The 26447-nt window shown below is 35.4% G+C and overlaps 1 protein-coding gene across 15 annotated transcripts in view; it reads right to left on the bottom strand.

Annotated features, from left to right (window-relative positions):
- The window catches only part of ey (eyeless), a 2912801-nt gene that overhangs the window by 911991 nt on the left and 1974363 nt on the right, over window positions 1-26447 (bottom strand). The gene's annotated exons all lie outside the window — the stretch shown is intronic.

Raw genomic sequence — 26447 nt, 5'->3', positions numbered from 1 at the left:
CATACATAAATTATATGTAATTAAATGAGCCGCGAACTAAAACTATGTGCGTTTCTTAACATTCGTTGATTCCTCTACGTACGTATGTAATTATGTATGTGCATGCTAATGTGTATGGATGCCGGTATAATATGTACATGTTTATACGCGAATATTTTCTTCAGAAGATATTCATTTACGTTCAAATAATGTTGCTTTTATTTCTGATTACCTTTGGTCAGGTTTTGTCTACTTGGGGTGAATAGGAGTTGTGAACTAAATTAAAAATTATATTACCTAATGATATTGGTAAGTGTGAAAATAATACTCAATCAGAAATCAATCTTCTTAAAAAAGCGTTGGTTTGCGTGAAAAACATGTATGGACAGGCGTCCATATGCTACGTGCGTTGCTATATTGCTTCCTCTACGTATGCATGTACGTTTGTAACGAAACATCTTTTGAAAATGAGATACAACTACATACGTATATCTCTAGAGCTCTACCGATCTTCAAAGTTGTCAAATGTTGAAACCTCTTGCCATTGGTTTAGCTGGAAAATAAATGTGTCTCAAAAATAAGCGGGACACCCTAATTTGCATGTCAATGTGTATGAATGCCGGTATATAGATGTTTTTCACGCAAACATTTTTTGATTTATATGTTGAAATATTTATTAGTTCTTTCTATTCCATTCAGAAATAAAATGTTAAATGTGCAAAGCGAACGAACTGATGACGAAAAATTACAAGAACTATTAAATTTATTCGAGTTAGACTGCTTATTTGAATGCTTAAGATGTAAATAAAACATTATTGGAAAACTGTCAATGCAACTTTATTGAATTAAATTTATTCCAGCGAACGGAGTGACTTATCGCTGTCTCAAATACGTTTCAAAGTCTGACATTAAGAATGCAATCTCCAATATTGGATTAAGAGCTGAGTTCAGGGAAAAACTTTTTGCTTGGCGTAAATCCTAGGTGACACACGTAGCTAAATAATCTTGTCATAACATTAAAACGTTCGTTCTTACTAGTTCAATATTGATGACAAAACAATTTCGGTAGAGTCCAGAGTCGTATCTTGGTTGGAAAAATCGCAGAGCCCAAATTCAATGGAATTCAGCAGGCAAATACACAAAAGTTCATCGCTGGCATATCACTATTTTCTGTTACCCGTATTTATTTTTAAAATTTCCTATCATTTCAGGACATCAGTACCTTTTTAAAAAGCTGTTCGAAAGGCAGGAGCATTCTAAGTTACTTCGAGAATCAATATGGTTTAACTAATAATCAAAGGGAGCAACTAATCACGACAGTAGTGGAAGAAGCAAATTGTAATGATATAAACATTAGAACTTCCGACTATCCTGCAATCGTGGACCAAATAATTTCAATATTTCCTGCAGAACGTGAAGCTAAGTTAAATTACTTTTTGTGTGACGTCAAAATATTCCTTTATACTTATGGGGTATTCCATACCAAATCGACCCCTTTAGATTTGGCTGAAAGTTTTTTTCTTTTTCTACGTTACGAAAGACGTTTTTCAGAATTTTTTAAAATTTTTTCATCCAACTCAAAAAAAGTTATGAATTTTTTAAAAAAAGCGCTCTTTTTTCAAAATGCTCGAACTTTTTTATAAATTGACCGTTTGGGATCTTTTATTTTCAAAATTTTTGTGTTTAAATGTACTTTTGCGAAAAAAAAAAATACAAAAAAAAATTTTCTAAGTTCGCCTTATATGAAATTTTTCAGTTTTTCGAGAAAACTCACCAATTTTTCGAAGTTCGCCGATTTTTCGAAGTTTGTAATATTTATTTTTTTTTTATTTTTTGAAAAGGTTCTAGCATTTTTAAAAGAGGAGCGATTTTTTTCAAAAATTTATAACTTTTTTTGAGTTGGATGAAAAATTTTTAAAAAATTCTGAAAAACGTCTTTCATAAGGTAGAAAAAGAAGAAAAACTTTCAGCCAAATCTAAAGGGATCGGGTTCAAAAGTGGTCAATTTTGATTGGAATATCCCTTATATATTCCTAATTTCCAATATTTAACAGGAATTTTACTTTATTCCCCGGATTGGCAAAAAAATGCACGTGGAAAATTGTACGCGCAATATATAAACAGCCGAGCAAAGCGATTGAAGTTTCCCAACACACCTACTAAGGTGGCTGATGCCAATATAGAGCTGGAGCCAGAGTTCGATGTGAAAATTTCAACTGCTTTAAAGGCAGAGATTAAACAAGACGTTTCAGACTGGGAAGCTGTTTTTGACAAATGGCAAAAAACTTTTAATTTGCGCCGTAAAGATTTGTCATCGCTTGATTCGGTGGAGTTCCTTAGCGAATGGCCCAAATATAGCGATAGCAGAGCTATCGACTTGGTAAGATATTGTAACGATTTTACTTGCAATTTCCCTTATTTGCAACCTTCTGCTAAGTTCGAATCACTAAACTGTTGAATAAATAACTCCAATATTTAATAATGGAAAAATGGCCTTTATTAAAGTACTTCACAATAACACTTATACTTTGCAGCTAGCTTGCTTGATAACCAAACTGACTGATAGCTTAAATGAAACTCTACTATTGCCCGCCAGATTGCGTGCTTAATCAATAACTGCTTGATAGCTCAACTCAAACTGAATTCCAGCGCCTCTACATTTGCTGCCTTTTATACTCTCTGATTTCAACGTTCGCATTTTCTAGGCGCTTCCAGAATCTACTAGTCCATCAGCTCTCAACCTTCTCAGCTGTAACTACAATTGCACGATTTTATAGCTTTTCTCATTGCATACTTTCAGGAGTATCTCAGATATATTGCGCATTGATTCTCCGCTGCTCGTATAGGTACATGGTACATATGTGTAGACGCAATTATTGTTTCGTTTATGTAGATACATAATGATTGAATTGTTGATGTGAATTCACGTCACTGCTTAGCATCGGCTTAGAGATAGCAGCAACCCTTAGTTTTGCTAATATTCGTAACACTGCCCTCCACCTAAGTCTGATCGTCTCGAATCTCTCGATCTAAACGCTGCTAGCATCGCAAAATGTACCTCTCTTCTATTTCGTGATTTCCCAATTGCTTGTATGCGGTAGATGACATCACTGATCGTCTTCACAACTCTTTACGGGCCTTCCCAACTGCACCGATATTTGGATGCAACACCTTTCCGCCGGTGAGGGTTGTATAGCAGTACCAAATCTCCCTCCCGGAAACCTTCCAAATTATTTTCCTTGTCGTATCTGTGTTTCATCTTACTACTCACTATCCTCTATCGTTCTCTCGCACTCTGTTGCTTGGCCAATGAACTACTTCGTAGAGCTTGCGCATGACGGATTGGCTTTGCATAATCATTATCGTTCCCACGTTTCACAACAGTAGTGCGCTCCGACTTGAAACTACCCTCGCATTCTTTCTCGGAAATTCGTTGCTTCGTTTTCCTGCGTCTTTTAGGTTTTGCCAATGCCAGTGTTTCTCTCGCAGGTACTTTTGATCTTGCTTTATTTGGTCCATTCGGCCTATTAACCTTTGCCTTTGACTTCCGTGGTTTTTGTCGAGTCTTCTCCACCAGTACTCGATTACTACTGAATCCTTTCTGCAAACTGAAGTTAAGTGGTATATCCTGGTTCTTGTAATGCATCACCCTTTTCTGCATATCGATCTTGATGTCATGGTCAACCAAGAAATCCACTCCCAATATAACTTCATCAACAATCTCCGCCACAACGAATTTGTGTAAAACCGTGACCTTCCCAATTAGGACTTCACATATCACTTCTCCCTGGACTTGGTTATACTCGCCTGTGACTGTACGCAACCTTGCTCCAGGTAACGGTTTTTCCCTCCTGTTGACTAAATCAGATCAAATCAAGGAATGAGATACGCCCGTATCTACAGTCAGTACACGCTCCTTGCCATCCACATTCCCTCTGACAGTAAGACTGCTTGATTTCCTTCCAATTTGCTACACAGATATCACAGGACATTCAATAGCTGGATCTAGCTCTCGATTTTTCCATCTGACACGCTCTTGCTCATCTCCTCCAGCTTTGCGTTTATGGCCACCCAAGTTGGAACTACCAGGACCAAGATCGCAATGACGTGCTATGTAACCGGACTTCCCGCAGTTGAAGCATTTTATAACTTTTTCACTCCGCTTTTGCGATCCTTTCAGTGCCTCCAATATTGCATCTGCCTACTCTGGCCTTTCTACTTCCACACGGCGTGCTTTGAAAACTGGCTTATACAGAAGCGACGCTGTTTCCTGAATCAGAGCTTGTGACACCGTTTCTGCGAATGTTGGCTTTGGGTTTGCGTATGTAGCCTGCTTCGTTTCCATATCTCGTATGCCAGTTCTGAAGCTCTGGATTTTTACCCTCTCAGTGTATTCCACGGGTGCGTCTGCATTTGAAAGATGAGCCAATCTTTCAATATCCGAGGCAAACTCCTGCAAGGTATTATTCGCTCTTTGGTGACGGTTTTGCAACTCCATTTGGAATATCTGTTTTCTATGCCCGCTTCCATAATGTCTCTCGACAGCGGCCATCAATGCTTCATAGCTATTCCGTTCGTACTCTGGAATAGTCTGTAAGATTTCGGCAGCTGGTCCTTTCAATGCTACGAATAGTGCAGCAACTTTATCTTCAGCATTCCAGTTGTTCACTGTTGCAGTCTTCTAAAACTGTAGCTTAAAGACCCTTCAAAGGATGGTGTTTTTATCTTTGGATTACTCGCTGAAACAGCTGGGCGATTTAGTTGTAACTGCTCCATACGACCCTTCAAACCATTGACTTCTGCCCGAAATTGAGCCATTTTTGCATCCTGCGCTTCAAGCTTTGATGTTTCTCTTGCTTCCTGTGCTTCTAACTGTGAAGACATTTGTGCCACCTGCAATGATAAGCGCTCCTCTTGTTCTTCCATCTTGGATGTTATGCCTGTCTCCTGCGATTCCAGTTGGGATGCCATATATGTCTTCTGTTCTTCCAGTTGAGTTTCCATCTTGGATGCCATATATGCCTTCTGTTCTTCTAACAGTGTTTTCATCTCAGATGTTATATCTGTCTTTTGCGATTCCAGTTGAGATGACATGTTGGTGCATATTTGTGATGACATTTCGGACATTTGTGCCGATATTGCAGCCAATATCATGTTGAAGTTTGTGTTCGCCATTGTCTGCGGTGTTTCATTTTTCTCCTCCAATTTTGTTGTCTCATCGCCATCAAGATAAAAGACACACTCTTCCACATCAATTCCTTCTAATTCCATTGCCTCTCGTAGCCGTGCCTGAAGTTCGAGTTTAACGCCGCTTGTATTAAATCCACGGCTCTCCAACTCCTTCTTTAGTTGCTGGATCTTCAGTTCACTGCCATGTCCTTGTTGTCCTCTGGAATTTATTCAACAATTCCTCTTCTGACACCAATTGTAAAGATTTTACTTGCAATTTCCCTTATTTGCAACCTTCTGCTAAGTTCGAATCACTAAACTGTTGAATAAATAACTCCAATATTGAATAATGGAAAAATGGCCTTTATTAAAGTACTTCACAATAACACTTATACTTAACAGCTAGCTTGCTTAATAACCAAACTGACTGATAGCTTAAATGAAACTCTACTATTGCCCGCCAGATTGCGTGCTTAATCAATAACTGCTTGAAAGCTCAACTCAAACTGAATTCCAGCGCCTCTACATTTGCTGCCTTTTATACTCTCTGATTTCAACGTTCGCATCTTCTAGGCGCTTCCAGAATCTACTAGTCCATCAGCTCCCAAACTTCTCAGCTGTAACTACAATTGCACGATTTTATAGCTTTTCTCATTGCATACTTTCAGGAGTACCTCAGATTATGCATGTGTTTGCGCATTGATTCTCCGCTGCTCGTATACGTACATGGTACATATGTGTAGACGCAATTATTGTTTCGTTTATGTAGATACATAATGATTGAATTATTGATAAGAATTCACGTCACTGCTTAGCATCGGCTTGGAGATAGCAGCACCCCTTAGTTTTGCTAATATTTGTAACAATATGTTTGCGATTCTAGTTAATTTTTGTTTTTTATATTCGAATATTTAAGTTCAAGGTCGATTTCAACATCATATACCAGGGGAAAGAGCTGATGCTATTTAGCAAGTGGGATGTTTTTAAAACAAAAATCGAGCTTTATTACCGACAAAATTTGCACAATGAAAGTTGCAAAAAGCTACTAATAGAATTGTACCTTGCTGAAAACCACGGTAAGTACAAATAAAGTAATTTATTTTTAAATAAACCGTTTTAAATTAAATTTTACGTAACAGATTCATCCGATTTCATTACAACAATCTTGCTCCCATTTGTTTTGCCCCCCACTTCCTGGTATAAGAGTGGCCCGAAAGAGAAAAGAAAGAAAATAACAATACTGGACGCACAAGAAAGCCTGGTTCTACATTTGTCTTCCGGCAGCGACTACGAACAGAAAATAGCCGAAATTGTTGAAAAATTTTTTAAAAATATTCAACAGTTCAGCCGTTTATAATTGTAGAAGGATTTAGTTAATACAATCTGAAGTCGTTTTTTGTTTATTTCGATAAAAATTTATACAAGCTAAACTCCTTCATAGAATCCTTGGTAACATGTTTCAAAATATTCCATACATTAAATTTAAAGTATCCAATCGCATCTTAATTTTCACGGTTATTTATTCAGAAATTCTTTTTTGAAATCGACACTAGATATGATAGAAAATCTTAAAATTTGACGGCACTGTTAAATTTTATGAAAACTGAAACGTAGTTTAAAATAAATACAAAGAAATTATAGGAAACAAAATACTGCTTATAAAGATGTATCCTTGCTTCAAATGTAACAAAACTATGATTACTGTAGATTTATTAATAAGACATCTAAAATATGAACATTTTTTATCGTGAAATAGCCCATTACAATTCAAAGTAAATAATTGTAACCAATTATTTAATATGTATAACACATTCAAAGCACATTTATGTAAAGTACACTCATGCGTAAAGGGCATTTATCCTATAAGTATCGCACAAGCCCCTATTTATGAAAACTCAAATCTAAATTTATGTACAACGCCATTGTATGAAAAAAATTCAGTTAATAATTTTAAAACTGTTAAAATACAAGAACATATAGAAAATCTTAAAAAAGAAGCTATAACTTTTACACTTTTACTACATGCACAGTCATTTATGCCTAGAAATCAAGTCGTTGCTACCTAAAGAATGGTATTGAATTTGCTTTCATCAGTTTCAAATTTACTTAAACTTATCTCACTTCCCGACGCTCCTGACATAGATGAAGATTTGAAATGCATTTCTAATTTCTGCACTGAGCCATTCAAGGATATTGATTCTGAGTATCGGTTTTTAAAAGTTTTAAGAGAAATGAAATTATATCAAGATCCAAAATCGTATGTTGGGTCAAGCAAAATTTCACAAAAAATTGTGAGAGGTAATTCATCTTTATTTCCAAAAAGGATTGATATTTACATCAGTAACGTCCAGTTTTAGTTTAAGTCTTTCTTCGAACTACCGAACATACTTAACGCGACAATTGACAATCAAAAAGCGCTTTTGAGAACGAATCTTTCTCAAATTTTATAAATTCTGATACATTCGCGAACAAATCAAAAAAATTTTTATCTGATGATATTGTAATACCATTTTTTCTGTATTTAGATGAATTTCAAATGAACAATGATCTAGGAACTCATGTACAGTCTATTTGCGCACTTTATTATCCGTTTCCAACGATACTTCAATATCTGCTGTCTAAGCTAGATTTTATTTTCCATTTGCATTTATTTCATCAAATTTGTTAAAATCTCATGATCAGGAAACGGTATTTTACCATTTATTGCGTGAGCTTAAGCAGTTCGAAAACAGCATTGAAATTGATACGCCTAACGGAATAAAAAAAGTTTATTTCGTAACAGGACAAGTTTTAGGACACAATTTTGGGGTTAAATTCATTTCTTGGCTTTGTAAGTTCATTCAGATCTAAACGGTTTTGCCGATCTTGCCGACGGAGTAATAATGAAATGAAAACAGACTTTATTGAAATAAAAAATTTTTTGAGAAATAAATTGACATATAAAAATGATTAAAAATCCGAAAACTTTTTATAAACCGGCATCAAAACCAATTGTATATTAAACAAACTAAAAAATTTTCATGTAACACAAAAGTTTTATTTTGACTTGATGCACGTTATTTTGGAAGGCGTTTGTGTCTATGATATTTGCAAAGTTCTCTTGGCCTTGACCGACAGTAAAATTTTGAGCTTAGACACAATTAATAGTAGAAAACAACTTTTTTCATATGGCGAAATAGAGGTAGGAAATTTCTCGGTACCATTGGATATGCACAGACTAAAAGTTTTATACTAAAAATGACCGCTAGCGAAATGCTTTGTTTTGCTAACTTTCTGCCACTAATGATAGGTGATTTGGTGCCAGAAAGCAATGAACACTGTATTTTACTAACAAAACTTTTGGAAATTATAGATTTATTATAAGATTTATTCCTTTGCAAATTATAGAATTATTATTTCAAAATTTACTGTACAAGATTTGAAATCTTTAGAAAATTAAATAGAATTGCACCACAAATTGTATGTAAAATTATATGGACCGTCATTAAAATCTAAGCATTACTTTATGGTTCATTATCCTACAGCAATTTCAAAATGCGGACCTTTGAAATATGCTTGGGTGATGCGTTTTGAAGCAAAACATAAGGACGAAAATCGTATTTAAGTAGAATTATGTCAAGAGTAAATCCATGTCGCTCTTTGTCTATTAAATTGTCCCTAATTTTTCTAACTTTTAAGTTATATACGAAGGAGGTATCCCACCGCCGTTTTGTAATAGAATAAGTTATCTGAATGTAAATATAGTAATCTGGCAGCACGAAGTGTCGAGCAGGGTTTTTGGTGACTTCCGTTTCCGGATTAATAAAAAAGAGAAGAAGCCCAGCTGACACGTTGCTTGCTATATCGAGGTAAAATAAAGGAATCTATCTGAAAATATCGCAGTTTCAAAAAACCGAATTTAAAAATACAAATGAAAAAGATATGGAAGTATTAAAAAACATAAATTCATCATATAATATATAATATGATAACTTACTAGTTTCTGATAAAATAGAATATAAGGGAGTTTTATATAAAAAGCACTATTATATAGCACACAAAGGCGAAGTTTTTAAGTTGTATAAGATACAATTTTTATTTTGTAATAAGGGAATTGTATACATTGTTTGTCATAATATTAATGTTGAACGTTTCTATAAACACATGCAGGCATATGGAGTCGGTAAAAGAAATCCATAAACGTACATCTTTGAAATAGTTTATTTTACAAGTTACATTTATACCAATTGAATAATGAGAAAAGTTGTGTAAAATACAAATCGCTTTAACTAGCAGTTTTGCACGAAATATTGTACAAATTTATTTATTTTTGAATAAAATATACATAAAAACTAATTCAAAACTATTATTTGGAATACGAAATATTTCTGGTAAGTATACACCACATTAAATTTAACAATGAACGCAATTAAAATCAAATACGGAGCATAGTAAATTTAAATATGGGTGCAATTAAAATTAAAAATGAAGCATAGTAAATTTTACTATGCACGTAGTTGTAATAACTATGAAAAATATTCATTCTTAATATGCTGCATAGTAAGATTGAATATGAATATTCTTTGAAACAAATAAGCTGTCACTTAGATTTGACTAAAATTATATTCATTATTATAAAAGGATATATTTGAAACAAATATGAAACATATTTAATTCTACCGCGAAGCGTAGTTGATTTAAATAATACCGCATATTAAGTTTATCTATTTGTATAGTGAAATGTACTATGTTCATAGTCAATCCAATTTTAAAGTGCAGCATAGTTAGACAGACTATTTTCCAATTAACTGCAAAACCATTCACAAAAATTGTTAAATCGACGTGTAAATAGTCAGATCTACGTGTGTTTTTCGCACCAAATGTTTTGTGTACCAAATGTGAGCCAAATCGAACCGTAAATGCGATTTTTTTGAATACATTGACCCTTGCGCCACCTATTGGGAGTTTTTTCTACAAAGCGATTTCTATTCCCGTATGTAATATGTGTTCCAAATATGAGCCAAATCGGACCACAAATACGATTTTTTTAAATATATCGATCCTTGCGCCACCTAGCGGCTATTTTTTTCATTGGTCGCCTTCTATTAATGTATGTATTATGTGTTCCAAATATGAGCCAAATCGGACCACAAATACGATTTTTTGAAATATTCAAATCCAGGTAGCGCATCGGAGTTTTTTTATACTCAGTTGAGCAGAGCTCACAGAGTATATTAATTGTTGATCTATAAGATACAAACCGATTTGTGTAGTAGATAAATTAAAGGCGTGTAAGCACAATTGTAATTCAAACGGAAGTGAGGACATGTACTTTATTTGACATTTAATGATATATTCATTCAGGGTTGCATTAAGTATGTGAAGAAGGGCCATTCACTAAGCTAATTCACAACACCTTTCCTGAATGACAATTCTTTTTAAATATGTATACGAGTAAAAAGTATGTACATGTTTTGTTGAAATGTTTATAGAAATGAATAAATATATTAAGTAAGTATTAATTTATGCAAGTCCAAGACCTTCAGAAAGATGAGTATGTTTGCCCTTAGCTACGCCTTTGGTGAGAATATCAGCAGCCATGTCATTCGTAGAAATGTAATTAAGATAGATCTTGCAGCTTTTTAGATTTTGTTGAATAAACTGGTGCTTGATATGTACGTGTTTGGTTCGGGGTAAATATGAATTTTTCGTTGCAATCTGAATGGCGCTTTTATTGTCGCAATGTAAAATAAGTGATTTCATTGCCACTGTTTCCAATTCATTAAAAAAACGTTGTAACCACAATGCTTATTGAACGGCAGCAGTGATTGCCATGAATTCTGCTTCGGTCGACGAGAGCGCTACAGTGCGTTGTCTGCGCGTACACCAGGAAATGGAGCAACCTCGATATTTGAACACATAACCGGTGGTCGATCTTCTTTCATCAAGATCACTACCCAAGTCAGCTTCGCAGAATCCTGTAATATCACTGACTTCTTTAGTGAAAACTAAACGTTTGTCAATGGTACCTTATTGGCGTAATTTTTGACTCATCTTTTACTTTTTGTAATCATGTAAACTTTCTCATACCGAAGGCTTATACCAACTTAGCTTTCTTGCGACGATATGCCAAGGATTTCAAGGACCCATATACCAGGAAAATCTTATACAATGCCTTAGTGCGTTCCAAGTTAGAGTATCTGGAATCCCATATAATCTTCAAACTCTTTAAGAATTGAAAGAATTCAGCGCGAGTTCATACGATTTGCTCTTCAACCTCTGCATTTTGTTAATCCCCTGCCACCGTACCATGCAAGATGCATGCTTATCAATGTCTTGCCACTTGAAGTTAGACGTCTTGTTCAAAACGTATTGTTTATTTTTGACATAATATCCGGTGCCATTGACTACTCAGAACTACTTGGGCAGTTGACTTTCAATGTCCCTAACAGAGCTCTCCGCTTTCACAGTACATTCCGTTTTGAAGTGCTGCGTTCGAATTACTTCAGTTTCGCACCTCTTCTAAGAGGTCTTGTAGAATTTAATCGCCTATACAGAAGCCTTGACCTGGACTTTGCCATACCAAGGTCTCTGTTTAAGGCACGCATTGAGTCCTATTACTTATCTCAGTAAATCTTACTTTAAAATTGTTAAACTAGTACTAAGTTTATCTGTAATCTAGTCAGTAAGGTTGTTACCATTTGACTTAATAAAGATATGAAATATGACATATGAAATACGCTTTACTGCAACCCAGTGTGCCTTTCCTGGATTTGTAGAAAACCTGCTCAATAAATTTACAGCAAGGCAAATGTCTGGGTGTGTTATTTGTGATGCGAAAAGTAAGCATCCGAACTAATTCGTTGATTTAAATCAATGGGCGTGGATACTGGGTTGCAATCAGACATACCGAATCGTTGCAATAAGTCAGCTACTTACTGTGATTGATCTATTTTTATAGTACCTGTATCATTTTTCCTTCAAACACGAATGCCTAATACTGAAGACACTTCACCGATGTCTTTCATCTTGAAGATCGATGACACCTCTCGTGTAAGCTTTAATATCGCCTCAGTATTTTTGGAGAATAGAAGTACATCATCGACGTATACAGCAACAAACAATTTTTCTTTATGATTTGTACAATAATACACACATTGGTCGATGTCGCTACGAGCTAAACCAAGGCTCAACAAAACATCGTTAAACTTCTCATTCCAAAGCCTATTCGATTGCTTAAGGCCATAAAGTGGTTTTTGTAGCCTGCATTCGCGACCAGATTTATCGTCGGAGCCATCTGGCTGCGCCATATAGATCCCATCTTTTAATTCAGCGTTCAAAAAAGCGGTTACGGCATCCATTTGATGAATAAACAAGTTATGCTTAGCCGCAATGGGGAATAGCAATCGAATTGATGTGTATCTGACAACCGGAGCAAATGTCTCATTGAAGTGAACGCCCCTCTCTTGGCTAAAGCCCTTAATGCCTAGTCTAGCTTTATGTCGAACTACTTCACCACTAGCGTCTCGTTTTGTCTTAAACAACCATTTTGATTTGATAACTTTCTTGACGGGTGGTAGCTCAGTCAAAACCCAAGTGTTGTTTGAACGGTGCGACGACATTTCTTCATTTAATTTCTTCATTTACTACGAGCATCCAGTTTTCGGCGTTTTCGCCAGAGATTGCGTCATTAAGCGTTTCAGGATCTTTTGAAACATTATCGATAGCAACAAAATTAAAATTACAATTACCTTGTTTGGTTGCTAATCTTTCGGAACGCCTCAAAAGGTTTTCGTCAGTATCTAATTCAGAATCCGCACTTTCGAAGCTTGGTGAGTCTGCAGGTACATCTTCACTTAATCCATCTTCAACTTTTACTTTTTACTTTCACTTTACGTCTTTAAAGTTCGAAAATTCATCACACTTTTCTGCCCCTGAATTGAGAACGTCACTTGAGTCAGATAAGTCAAAGAAAAGTTGGCTATCGTGTGTTTTAACTCTCGATTTTAAATAAAAACAACGTCATGGCTTACGACAATTTTGCGTGATTTTGGTTCAAATAACCGATATGCTTTTGAAGCGTTGCAGTAACCAACCATTACACATTCTACGGATTTTACATCCCGGTTTTGTCGTTTTTCTTTCGGTACATGCACCATGGCTTTACAGCCGAAAACCCGTATATGCTTAAGCGATTGTTTTTTGTTTGACCAGATTTCTTCTGGAAAACGTGACTCTGCCGCACGGAGTTCGATTTAAAATGTAAGCTGCAGTTACCGATGCCTCAGCCCAAAAACTTTTACTCAAACCCGAGTCAACAAGCATACACCGCACTCTCTCCACTATTGTTCTATTGAAACGTTCTGCCACACCATTTTGTTCAGGTGTATATGGGGCAGACGTTTGGTGCACAATACCATTTTTCATAAAGCATATATGACACTACTTTATTTTTGCTTGGATTCTAAGCTAAAAAAACTGACGAAACTTTGTCGGAACTTCAAAACACAACAACAATTTCTATCATGAAAAAGCGAGACCACTGTTCCCCCAAAATTAGTGAGTTTGACATATTTTTGTTTATGTTATACATTTTATTTTTACATTAACACTTTTAACAATAAAAACAATGCAAATAACACGCGAAAATTATTTCGGTCTCTAATGGTTCACTTTTTTCACAAGAAAGTTGATTTTAATTGTGTTTTTATGCACTAAATTTTCAAACTAAAAACAAAATTTTCATGTGTCAGAAAAATATAATGAAAAAGCGGCCGAATGTCAAAAAAACCTATCGAAATACAAACTGGCTCGTTTGTTTTTAATGAACTAGATTGTATTTTCCTTGTATTTCGTTAGTTTTTTGAAATATAGTTTACACACACTTACACCAGTACTGAAGCCGTATTAGGAGGGAGTGCGACAAAAAATTGCAGATAAAATACAAGAAAAAATACACGAAAATAAAGTAGTGTCATATAGGTATAAGAAATTCTTTAAATTTCTTATTCGTGTATTCAGTGCCGTTATCCGAACGAAGTATTTTAGTTTTACGCGAACATTGATTTTCCACTAAACTTTTATATTTTACAAATTCTTCGAAAATTCTTATATTTGATTGGTATACTGTAATTTTTCTCGAGAACTCGTCTATAAAAGTCACAAAAAATCTACAGCCCGAATGTGACTTTTCTTGGAGAGGTCCTGCCACATCTGAGCGCACCAGGTCAAGCAAACTTTCCACTCTCTTTGAACGAAGCACGGGTTTGTTTCCCCTTAATGCACACAATGCATTGCTCTTTACTAGGAGAGCTGAAATCTACACCACTACAGGTTTTTTTGATTTTCTTTAAATTTTTGTTACAAATGTGGCCTAATCTACGATGCCATTAACTCGTAATCAGTATTTGCGAAAAGTGCACTATTTATTTTGTTTTCGCGTACATTTAGACGATAGAGGTCATTAACAGCGGTCGCGGTAGCAAACAGATTGTTTTTGTTATCAAAAATTCGGAAGTAATTTTCTTTAAATAAAACTTTGTTGCCGTTTTTCGTCATTTCTCGCACGGAAAGTAAATTCACAAACAATTCGGGTACGTAATCGACGTTGAGCACTGCATCATGTCCTGTAGACAAACACAATTTTGCTGTGCCGCTTGATACCACTGGAATTGTTTTAATTTTCGCTACAATAATATTTTTGCCAAATGTCGGCTTTTCATTAGAAATCAATTGTTTGTTTTGCGTCATATATGCTGTTGCACCAGAGTCTACGTACCAATCAGCTGTGCGGCTGTCATGTGAAAGCAAAGAAGCGAAAAGTATTTTCTCATTCTTTGCGCCAGTGTTGTTCATTTTTCTTTTATTTACATTGTTAGCATAATGTCCCAATTCTTTACAAGTGTGGCACTTGACAAATTTAGGTTTATATTTATTTTTGGAATATAAAGCACAATCACTATTTGGTTTATCAAATTTTGCCTCTTGCAATAATAGTGTTTTTGCATTATCGATCGTAAGCTGTTGTTTTGAATATTCGATGACTAAGACCAAAGCTCCAAATTCATCTGGTAAACCTGCCAATATCAGTGATGCGGTAACTTCGTCATCAATATTCAATCCACCGGTTCTCACTTTTATAGACGTCATCACCAAGGTATTTAGGTACTCCTGCAAAGACGGGAAGTCTGAGAGTTTGCGTTGTACGAGTTGTTTCAAAAACTCAACTTTACGCGTTAGTCCGGAATCTCAAGCCTCCTTGGCCGTCTTAGCTATCGCGATGTGCGAAAAATTTATCGACTAAATCATTAGCGTGATTTCTGCAAGTGCCCGCTGATCTGCCTGCTTATCTTTTTCTGGAGGATTTGCTTGTAGTCCTGTTTTTACTACTTCCCAGCATCTTTTTATAACCAGATATGATTTTGCATGGAGCTTCCACACATCAAAATTTTCATGGTCTTTTAGTTTATCAAACGATAAATTATTGTGGTTTTCCGCCATTATGATGTGAAAAATTTATGGAATACTGCTTTATGCGATCGATCGCTAAGATTTTGTTGGACTTCGAGAATTACACAATTTACAATTTATGCTCGTTATAAGATTTGTGCAGTAGATAAATTAAAGGCGTGTAAGCACAATTGTAATTCAAACGGAAGTGAGGACATGTTCTTTATTTGACATTTAATGATATATTCAGAGTTGCATTAAATATATGAAGAAGGGTCATTCACTAAGCTAATTTACAACATTAATTTTGTTCGCATAACGGTACCCCGTAACGGCATAAACTAATCGAGATAGATATAGACTTCTATATATCAAAATGGTGCGATAATTCATTACCTAAGACGGATAAAGCGATGAAACTTGGTAGGTGGGTTGACGCAGAATGGAAAATTAGTATAATTTTGGACAATGGGCGTGGCACCGCCCCCTTTTAAAAGAAGGTAATTTAAAAGTTTTGCAAGCTGTAATATCGCAGCTGAATATGTAATGTTCGGTTACACCCAAACTTAGCCTTCCTTACTTGTTCTTATATTGCATTATCATCGCGTTCTGAACTATATTCCAAGTTTCAAGCTTGTAGCTTATAGGAAAGTTACATAAATTTCAATTTGCAAAATTCTGTTCGCTACACAGAGTCAAACTAAATAAAACCGTCAATAACAAGTAAGGAAGGCTAATTTCGGGTGTAACCGATCATTACATACTCAGCTGAGAGCTTTGGAGATAAAATAAGGGAAAATCACTATGTAGGAAAATGAACCTAGGGTAACCCTGGAATGTGTTTGTATGACTTGGGTATCAACTGGAAGGTATTAAAGAGTATTTTAAAAGGGAGTGTGCCATAGTTCTATTGGTGGACGCCATTTCGGAATATCGCCATAAAGGTTGACCAGGGGTGACTCTAGAATGTCTTTGTGCGATATGGGTATCAAATGGAAAGGTGTTAGTGAGTATTTTAAAAGGGAGTGGACCTTAATTCTATAGGTGGTCGCCTTTTCGAGATATCGGCATAAAGGTGGACCAGGGGTGACTCTAGAATGCGTTGGTAGGAAATGGGTATCAAATGAAAGGTGTTATGAATATTTTAAAAGGAGGTGGGCCTTAGATCTATAGGTGGACGCCTTTTCGAGATATCGCCATTAAGGTGGACCAGGGGTGACTCTAGAATGCGTTGGTAGGAAATGTGTATCAAATGAAAGGTGTTATGAGTATTTTAAAAGGAGGTGGGCCTTAGATCTATAGGTGGACGCCTTTTCGAGATATCGCCGTAAAGGTGGACCAGAGCTGACTCTAGAATGTGTTTGTACGATATGGGAATCAAATGAAAGGTGTTAATGAGTATTTTAAAAGGGAGTGGGCCTTAGTTCTACAGGTGGTCGCCTTTTCGAGATATCGAAATAAAGGTGGACCAGGGGTGATTCTATAATGTGTTTGTACGATATGGGTGTTAAATTTAAGGTACTAATGAGGGTTTTAAAAGGGAGTGGCCTTTAGTTGTATATGTGAAGGCGTTTTCAAGACATCGACCAAAATGTGGACCAGGGTGACCCAGAACATCATCTGTCGGGAGGACCTAATTTATTTATATATGTAATACCACGAACAGTATTCCTGCCGATTGATTTCGCCCTGCAGAACTTTTTAATTTTCTTCTACTTAATATGGTAGGTGTCACACGAATTTTACAAAGTTTTCTCTAAAGTTATATTTTGCGTCAATAAACCAATCCAGTTACCATGTTTCATCGCTTTTTTCGTATCTGGTATAGAATTATGGAATTTTTTTAATTTCTCGTAATTTTCGATGTCGAAAAAGTGGGCTTGGTCATAGTCGTATTTCGGCCGTTTTTTATACCAAGATAAAGTGGCTTCAGATAAGTACATAAACTCAGTTTAGTAAAGATATATCGATTTTTGCTCAAGTTATCATGTTAAAGGCCGAGCGGAAGGACAGACGGTCGACTGTGTATAAAAACTGGGGGTATCTTCAACCGATTTCGCCCATTTTCGCAGAAAACAGTTATCGTCATAGAGTCTATGCCCCTACTAAATTTCACAAGGATTGGTAAATTTTTGTTCAACTTATGGCATTAAAAGTATTCATACAAATTAAATGAAAAAGGGCGGAGCCACGCCTATTTTGAAACTTTCTTTTATTTTTACATTTTGTTGAACCATATCATTACTGGAGTTGAATGTTGACATAATTTACTTATATACTGTAAAGATATTAAATTTTTTGTTAAAATTTGACTTTAAACAAGTTTTTTCTTATTAAAGTGGGCGTGTTCTTTATCCGTTTTTGCTAATTTTTGGTCAGCGCATATACAGTAATAGGAGTAACGCTCCTGCCAAATTTCATCATGATATATTCTACGACTGCCAAATTACATCTTGCAAAACTTTTAAATTACCTTCTTTTAAAAGTGGGCGGTGCCACGCCCATTCTCCAAAATTAAAAAAATTTTTTATTCTACGTCATAAGGTTAACCCACCTACCAAGTTTCATCGCTTTATCCGTCTTTGGTAATGAATTATCGCACTTTATCTGTTTTTCGAAATTTTCGATATCGAAAAAGTGGGCGTGGTTATAGTCCGATATCGCTCATTTTAAATAGCGATCTGATATGAGCGCGCAGGAACCTACGTACCAAACTTCATCAAGAATCTCTCAGAATTTACTCGAGTTATCGTGTTAACGGGCAGACGGATGGACGGGCGGACATGGCTTAATCAAATTTTTTTCGGTACTGATGATTTTGATATATGGGAGTCAATATCTATCTTGATTCCTTTATACCTGTACAACCTACCATTATCCAATCAAAGTTAATATACTCTGTGTGCAAAGCATGCTGAGTATAAATACTCACATTTAAATTAATCACATCGGAGTATTTGTGACAAAGACGAACACATCTTGTAATGGGCTCATTCATAGAGTAGTTGGTTCTACTAACTGAATAGACAAACAGACGATTATCTAGTAAACTTCGCGGGGGTAAATATACGTTAAATAAGATCTTTAAATCATCACAGTCAATACTAAGGAATTATAAATTCGTCGGTCATACAAAGATTGCAAGCCTAGAAGCTTTCTTCTACTTATATAAGTTGGAGGAGCATCTTCGTAGTTGAATCTATATAATGCGAATTTCGTGATTACTTTCTGATCTATTTCAATTTTGTCGGAATATATATCGTAATATGAATTCCATATAAGAGAACAATATTCGAGGCGATTTAGGTCCTTTGAATAAAGCCTATCATTGTAAACGATTTGGACACAATGAAATCAATGTGCTTGCGGAACGTGAGCTTTGTGTCGAATATCACTCCTAAATCTTTAATGTCGGAACAGAGAGTGAGAAGATTATTCAATTGATAATTGTAAAGAAGTACGTCAGTCTTCCTTGTGTAAGACACAGCAAAACATTTGTTGATATTTAAGTTTAGGTGATTTGATGTACACCACATCTCAAAAGTACTTAAATGAGATTGTAGATTTATGCTATCCGAGATACTATTAACTCGCAGCAAAAGTTTAACATAATCGGCGAACATCAAACAACTTACAAACTTGAAGTGTGAAGGTAGATCATTAATGAACAATAAAAATAACAATGTGCCACAGTGGGTACCTTGATGAATACCTGACCAAGGGTTTATGCAACTGATCGATGTGTATGAACCCATCTTTATCATCATGAATAGTTTTCTACCACTAAGAAAACTAGAGAAAAAGTTTAGAAGTAAATAGGAATGCCATACAGCTTCAGTTAATGTAACAGGATAACGTGGTCCGCCTCGTCAAAGGCTTTAGAAAAATCTGAGTATAAGACATCTAGCTGGGATTGCTAATTGAATGCCCTTACGATCTCATGGGAAGCAAAAAGTGGATTTTCGCATGTAGATCTGCCTGGCATAAAACCATGTTGGCATTTGTTGATCTAGCTTCGTATGTGCAGGTAAAGAGTCTATTGAATAATAGTGTCGAACAACTTGGCCAGCGTACTTTGCTTTACTACAGCCCTATATTTACATATATTATTTCGGTCCCTGATTTGTAAATGGGGTGTATAGAGCACACCTTTCAAGCATCGATGAAAATACCACTACAAAGATACAAAGACAAGCATTAACAAGTAAGGAAGGTTAAGTTCGGGTGTAACCGAACATTACATACTCAGTTGAGAGCTATGGTGACAACATAAGGAAAAATAACCATGTAGAAAAATGAACCGAGGGAAACCCTGGAATGTGTTTGTATGACATGTGTATCAAATGAAAGGCATTAAAGAGTATTTTATGAAGGATTGGGCCATAGTTCTATAGGCGGACGTCCTTTAGGGCCATCGCCATAACGGTGGACCCGGGCTGACTCTAGAATGCGTTTGTACAATATGGGTATCAAACGAAAGGTGTTAATGAGTATTTTAAAAGGGAGTGGGCCTTAGTTCTATAGGTGGGCGCCGTTTCGAAATATCGCCATAAAGTTGGACCAGGGGTGACTCTAGAATGTGTTTGTACGATATGGGTATCAAATTAAAGGTATTAATGAGGGTTTTAAAAGGGAGTGGTGGTAGTTGTATACGTGGTCGCCTTTTCGAGATATCGCCATAAAGGTGGACCAGGGGTGACTCTAGAATACGTTTGTACAATATGGGTATCAAACGAAAGGTGTTAATGAGTATATTAAAAGGGAGTGGACCTTAGTTCTATAGGTGGACGCCTTTTCGAGGTATCGCAATAAAGGTGGACCAGGGGTGACTCTAGACTTTGTTTGTACGATATGGGTATCAAACGAAAGGTGTTATTGAGTATTTTTAAAAGGGAGTGGGCCTTCGTTCTATAGGTGGTCGCCTTTTCGAGATATCGCCATAAATGTGGACCAGGGGTGACTCTAGAATATGTTTGTACGATATGGGTATCAAATGAAAGGTGTTAATGGGTATTTTAAAAGGGCGTGGGGCTTAGTTCTACAGGTGGACGCCTTTTCGAGATATCGCCATAAAGGTGGATCAGGGGTGACTCTAGAATGTGTTTGTACGATATTGGTATCATTTTCATTTTTCGTAATTTTCGATATCGAAAAAGTGGGCGTGGTCATAGTCGGATTTCGTTCATTTTTTATACCAAGATAAAGTGAGTTCAGATAAGTACGTGAACTAAGTTCAGTAAAGATATGTCGCTTTTTGCTCAAGTTATTGTGTTAACGGCCATGCGGAAGGACAGACGGACGACTGTGTATAAAAACTCGGCGTGGCTTCAACCGATTTCGCCCATTTTCACAGAAACAGTCAACGTCATAAAATCTATGCCCTTACCAAATTTCAAAAGGATTGGTAAATTTTTGTTCGACTTATGGCATTAAAATTATCCTAGACAAATTAAATGAAAAAGGGCGGAGCCACGCCCATTTTGAAATTCTCTTTTATTTTTGTATTTTGTTGCAACATATCATTACTGGAGTTGAATGTTGACATAATTTACTTATATACTGTAAAGATATTAAATTTTTTGGTAAAATTTTACTTTAAAAAAAATTTTTTTTTAAAGTGGGCGTGGTCCTTCTCCAATTTTGCAAATTTTTATTAAGCGTACATATAGTAATAGAAGTAACGTTCCTGCCAAATTTCATCATGATATCTTCAACGACTGCCAAATCACAGCTTGCAAAACTTTTAAATTACCTTCTTTTAAAAGTGGACGATGCCACGCCCATTGTCTAAAACTTTACTAATTTTCTATTCTGCGTCATAAGTTCAACTCACCTACCAAGTTTCATCGCTTTATCTGTCTTTGGTAATGAATTATTGCACTTATTCGGTTTTTCGAAATTTTCGATATCGAAAAAGTGGGCGTGGTTATAGTCCGATATCGTTCATTTTAAATAGCGATCTGAGATGAGTGCTCAGGAACCTACGTACCAAATTTGATCAAGATACCTCAAAATTTACTCAAGTTATCGTGTTAACGGGCATGGCTCAATCAAATTTTTTTTCGATCCTGATGAGTTTCATATATGGAAGTCTATATCTATCTCGATTCCCTTATATTTAAAGTAAACGTATTGAGGTAATGTTAGTTTACTTTACTTAGGCGGTTTTTATGTACTACTTTTTCTTTGTTTTTAACTTTATCGAAAATAGTTACATTAGGTTCGTTAATTTTAGTTATAATAAAAGGACCTTGATAAATATTTTCGTGCTTATGATGTGGTTCTTTTTGTAAAAGTACTTTATCTCCCATTTTTACAATTAGAGGTCGTGCCGTTTTATCGTACAGATTTTTACTTTGTAATTTATTTTTATTAATTAGATTTTGTGCCATTTTGTGCGTTTTCTGCATCCTAAACTTAACTTCTTTGGCATAGTTTTGGACGTTATAAATTGGGTCAATTTTTTCTTTACTTAATTCATTAGGCAAAGTTGCCTTTTTCCCAAAGACTAACTCGTAAGGTGAAAATTGATTGTCGAAAACTGTGCTACTCGTAGTATTGTGTCGGAAAGTAAAGTATTTTAAATAAACATCCCAATCAGAAAAAGTGTCTTTTAGATATGCACGTAAGTATTCATTAAAAACTCTATGATTACGTTCAATCGTGCCAACAGTTTCAGGATGGTATGCAGTTGAAAAATTATGTTGAATATTTAAAAGCTTTGTTAATTCTTCGAATAATTCATTTTTAAATTCAGTACCTAAATCTGATTTTATGGCATTCATTGTGCCGTAAGTTAAAATGAATCCTTCAAAAATAGCTGAAGCGATTGTTTTTGCCGATTTGTCTGGCACAGCGACTGTTACCAGGTATTTAGTCATGTCGCAAATCATGGTAAGTGCGAACTTGTTACCATATTTGGACTCAGGCAGGGGTCCTATTGTGTCAATTACTAGTATATCGAATGGTTTACAAGAAGTTGGTGTTAAAACAAGTTTTTCTTTTATTTTAGGTTTAACCTTGTTTAAGAGACAATCTTTACAATTTTTGATATATTTCGATATATCGCGAGTCATGTTCTTCCAATAAAATTTTGTTCGCAATTTTGCTTAAAGTCTTTTCATTCCGCAATGTCCACCAGAAATTGGATCATTATGGTAAATTTTCATTAGTTTTAAATTTGTATCTTCATCTGTTACTGTCTCCACTGGATCTGTTAAAATAATTTCTAATGATTTTAAAATTTTATTTCCAATATTTTTGAAATTTGTAATAGTATAATGTTCGAAATTAAATTCGGTTTTTGGCCATTCAATTTGCAGCAGTCATATATATAAACGACTATAAGGTGTTTCAATTTTAATTCTTTATTGTATAAACATTGTAGTTTGAAATTTTTTCTGTCCGAATACTTTTTCTTTTTACATACTTTATATCATCCGTGGTGTTAATGACTTTGATTATTGGGTTAATGGAATTAACAATGCACCAAGCTGTGAAAACACCTTTTTCAATTTCCTGCGAGTCCACGAAAAGTGGTTCGGGTGAATCTCCTAAATCAAAAAATCTGAATATTTCACATCTTGGTGGAATGATACAACTGTCGCTTTCTGTTCCGTGTAGGATTTGTACCGCGACTTTTTCATTACCTACCCAAAACGAAATACTATTTTTTTCATAATTAATAACGCATTTGTTAATTTTCAGAAAATCTTTACCAAGTATGCCATCGGATGGAATATTAAAATCTTCATTTACTACATGTAAAATATGTTTAATAGAAAAGTTAGGAAAATTTAAATTTGCGGTAATTTTACCTAAAGTAGAAACTGAATTAGAAGTGACACCGGTAATGTTAATAAAGTCGTTCGTATTTAAGGAAGTATTTCTGTCTAGACATGATACTTTTATTAAGGAAATGTCCGCTTGAGTGTCTACTAGGAAAGAACAAAATTTTTGTGAATCGTTAAGTTGTAATTCAATGAAATCAGAGTAATTTAAATTTAAACAATAGATGGCTAATGGTGAGGGAAGTTCGCTTACTCGCTTAATTCGTCCTCCCTCAGTGTTCGCTCCTGAGGGGCGCTGGCGTTTAAAGCGCGAACGTTTGCGTTTCTACCTCTACCGTTGGATGACCTAGAATTTTTACCTCTATTGTTACCGCTGTTTGTATTTGAATTGGAATTTGGACGTATATTATTATTGTTGTTATTTTGGTATCTATTTCTGTTATCATAGCGATATCTCTGATTATTGTTACTGTTGTAGTTACTATTATATGAAAATGAACTATTATTTCTATAACCAGTATAGCCGCGGTTTGGGTAAAAACCTCGATAACTACCATGTGGATTTCTGAATGTACTGTTACCACGTAATCGAAAAGCTAGAACCTTGTGTTCAGTTACTTCGTTGTTTTGTTCTACAATTAATTTTGCTACTACGTCTTTCGGATCAGTAAATGCTGTTGAGGCTAAAATGGTTTTTACTAAATTTGATTTTGCATTTAGACGACACACGCTAACTGTTGTTCGACTGTCATTTCATGAGCTTTCGCTAGAGTGATCCCTTCAATAATAAGAGACCGCTCAAGTGAGTCAGCTAAATCTTCCACTTTTTTGGCAAAATCTGGATAATTGTTACCGTTAACGTGCAACGCTGCAATTCTCCCTGCTACAACTTTCGAGTTGTCTGGTTTGATCCTATTACCTAGAGCTGTTTTAATATCATTGAATGAAGTTGCTTGTGTTGGTATTGCTTCACGGGCTTTACCCTCTAATTTTAATTTTAAGAACGCTATAAAAGTATCGGTTAAATCTGCAGTAGCGAATTGTTCAAGGAATGCAATTTTGTCTATAAAAGAATCAAGTGCTAGTGGATCACCACTGTAGTTTTCTCTAATAGAATTAGCACATGTGCTAATAAAAATTCTCTTTTCCTCAAGTGTTGCCATGATTTGATCGTTAAGATCTGAAGCTGGATTAGAAGGTGAGGCAACGTTTGTACTAATTGGATCGTTAAGATCTGATTCTAAATTAGAAGAAGTTGAAGTTAATTTTTCACTATTTGAATCGTTAAGATTTGAATGTAAATTAGGAGTTAAATTTTTAATGGAAGAATTTTCGAAGCCTGGAAAATCTGTTGACAGAGAAAATCTATTTTCCTGTTTGGTGACTTTATCGGTCGAAGATGAAGTTAAACTTTCGTAGCTTGAGGCTGATTTATCGGAATCGGATTCTGAATCTGAAGTTTTTTGCACTTGCTTACCACTTTAAAGGTTGTACATATGAAATTATCAGAATAGCACAGATAATTTAGTTCAAACTATGAAATTAATGAAGTATTTATTTGAATGTCTGAATTTGTATTTGAGCTGAAATATTGAGGAAAAAGAAAAAAAATTGTAAAATTGATCTGATTTACAGGTGAATAGTCGCTAAAGAAATATTTAACAATTTATTTGAAGAATTAATGAAAACTGCATTATACTTGTATAGAAAAATCTTTAAGAAGTGATTGAATTTAAACTTTGCACAAAAGTATGTAGGTATTAATTGGTAAAAATTTCACAAATTTGCTTATCTGTTCAAATATTCTTTTATGTTCACAGACGCACCTATTTTTAAAAAAATTCGTATATCTTAACGGACGCACCGCTTTATATAAAAAATCTGACTTGGTTTTTAACGGAACCACCGCATATTTCAAAAAAAATGTACTTGGTTTTTAACGGAACCACCGCATATTTCAAAAAATTTTAATTGGTTTTTAACAACCCACCGTTTATATATAAAAAAATTCTAAATTTACACTTTACAAACTGCTTATCAAATTCAACAGTCTTCGCAAATTTAAAATTGTTGAAAACCGAAGTAGTTAAATGTAGAACGCACCACTTTAAAAAATCCAAAATGTATATATATTATAACGCACCGCATAAAAGAAATTTTCTGTTTTCTATACATACATATATGTGTTATAAAAACGTAGGCAAAAATTTGTTAACTACATATATATTATACTTATGACTGCTGCTGCTCCAACCGTAAATGCTGCCGCTGCCGCTGTCGTCGTCAATGCTGCTGATGCCGGAGTTGTTTCTGGCGGTCTTCGCCGGCGCTGCCGCTGCTGGTCAAATCAACTTGATAACTAGCAAATGATGATGACTCTGTGAGCTCTGCTCAACTGAGTATAAAAATGCGAGTTAGTGGGCCCACTGAAGGTTCCATGCACTATCCAAATTTGTTTAGTACTTAAGATCAGATATCGCACAAAAAAAGGTCATTATTGTCAACAAAAAATAACGATATTTGTGGTAAAGTTAGTGACGGAAATTTTTAAAAGCTGTGATGTTGTTTAAGCCGCCTACCTTCTATATTAGACGGCGGCGTGCGCCATCCTTACGCGCAGCCATGCGCGGCGAATTGGAAGGCGCCAACAACCACGAAGGGCTATCATACAAATTGCAACGAACTAGTCTTGTACTAATAGCCGGCAACCGCGAACGCGCTCAATACTTTCCATATCTCTTGTATATGCATTTATTTTATAACTTGAAGTTTGCAAACGTTGAAGTGTGGAGAAGTTTTGAAATTAATTTCTAATTGCTAATAAATAGCAGAGCGCATATGTTTTTTATTTGTGCAAAAAGCAGTGCAGTGTAGCGAACAAATACCGAGTGAGTATTCACTTTATTCGGATGCTCAAATTCTATGCATGATCAGATGCTTTTGTTGTTTTTGTTGTTGTAGCAGTGCTTCGCCCCATCCAATAGGTCTGACCAATCACAAATTGTCATCAATGTCCTCTGACGGGAGTCCGAGGAAACTTGCTGTTTCAACAGGGGTGGACCATAATGAGAGAGGTGTTAG

The sequence above is a fragment of the Eurosta solidaginis genome, chromosome X (genome assembly GCF_040869045.1).
Source record: "Eurosta solidaginis isolate ZX-2024a chromosome X, ASM4086904v1, whole genome shotgun sequence".
Taxonomy (NCBI): domain Eukaryota; kingdom Metazoa; phylum Arthropoda; class Insecta; order Diptera; family Tephritidae; genus Eurosta; species Eurosta solidaginis.
Note: the sequence above shows the minus strand (reverse complement) of the source record. Positions and strands in the feature narration are given on the sequence as shown.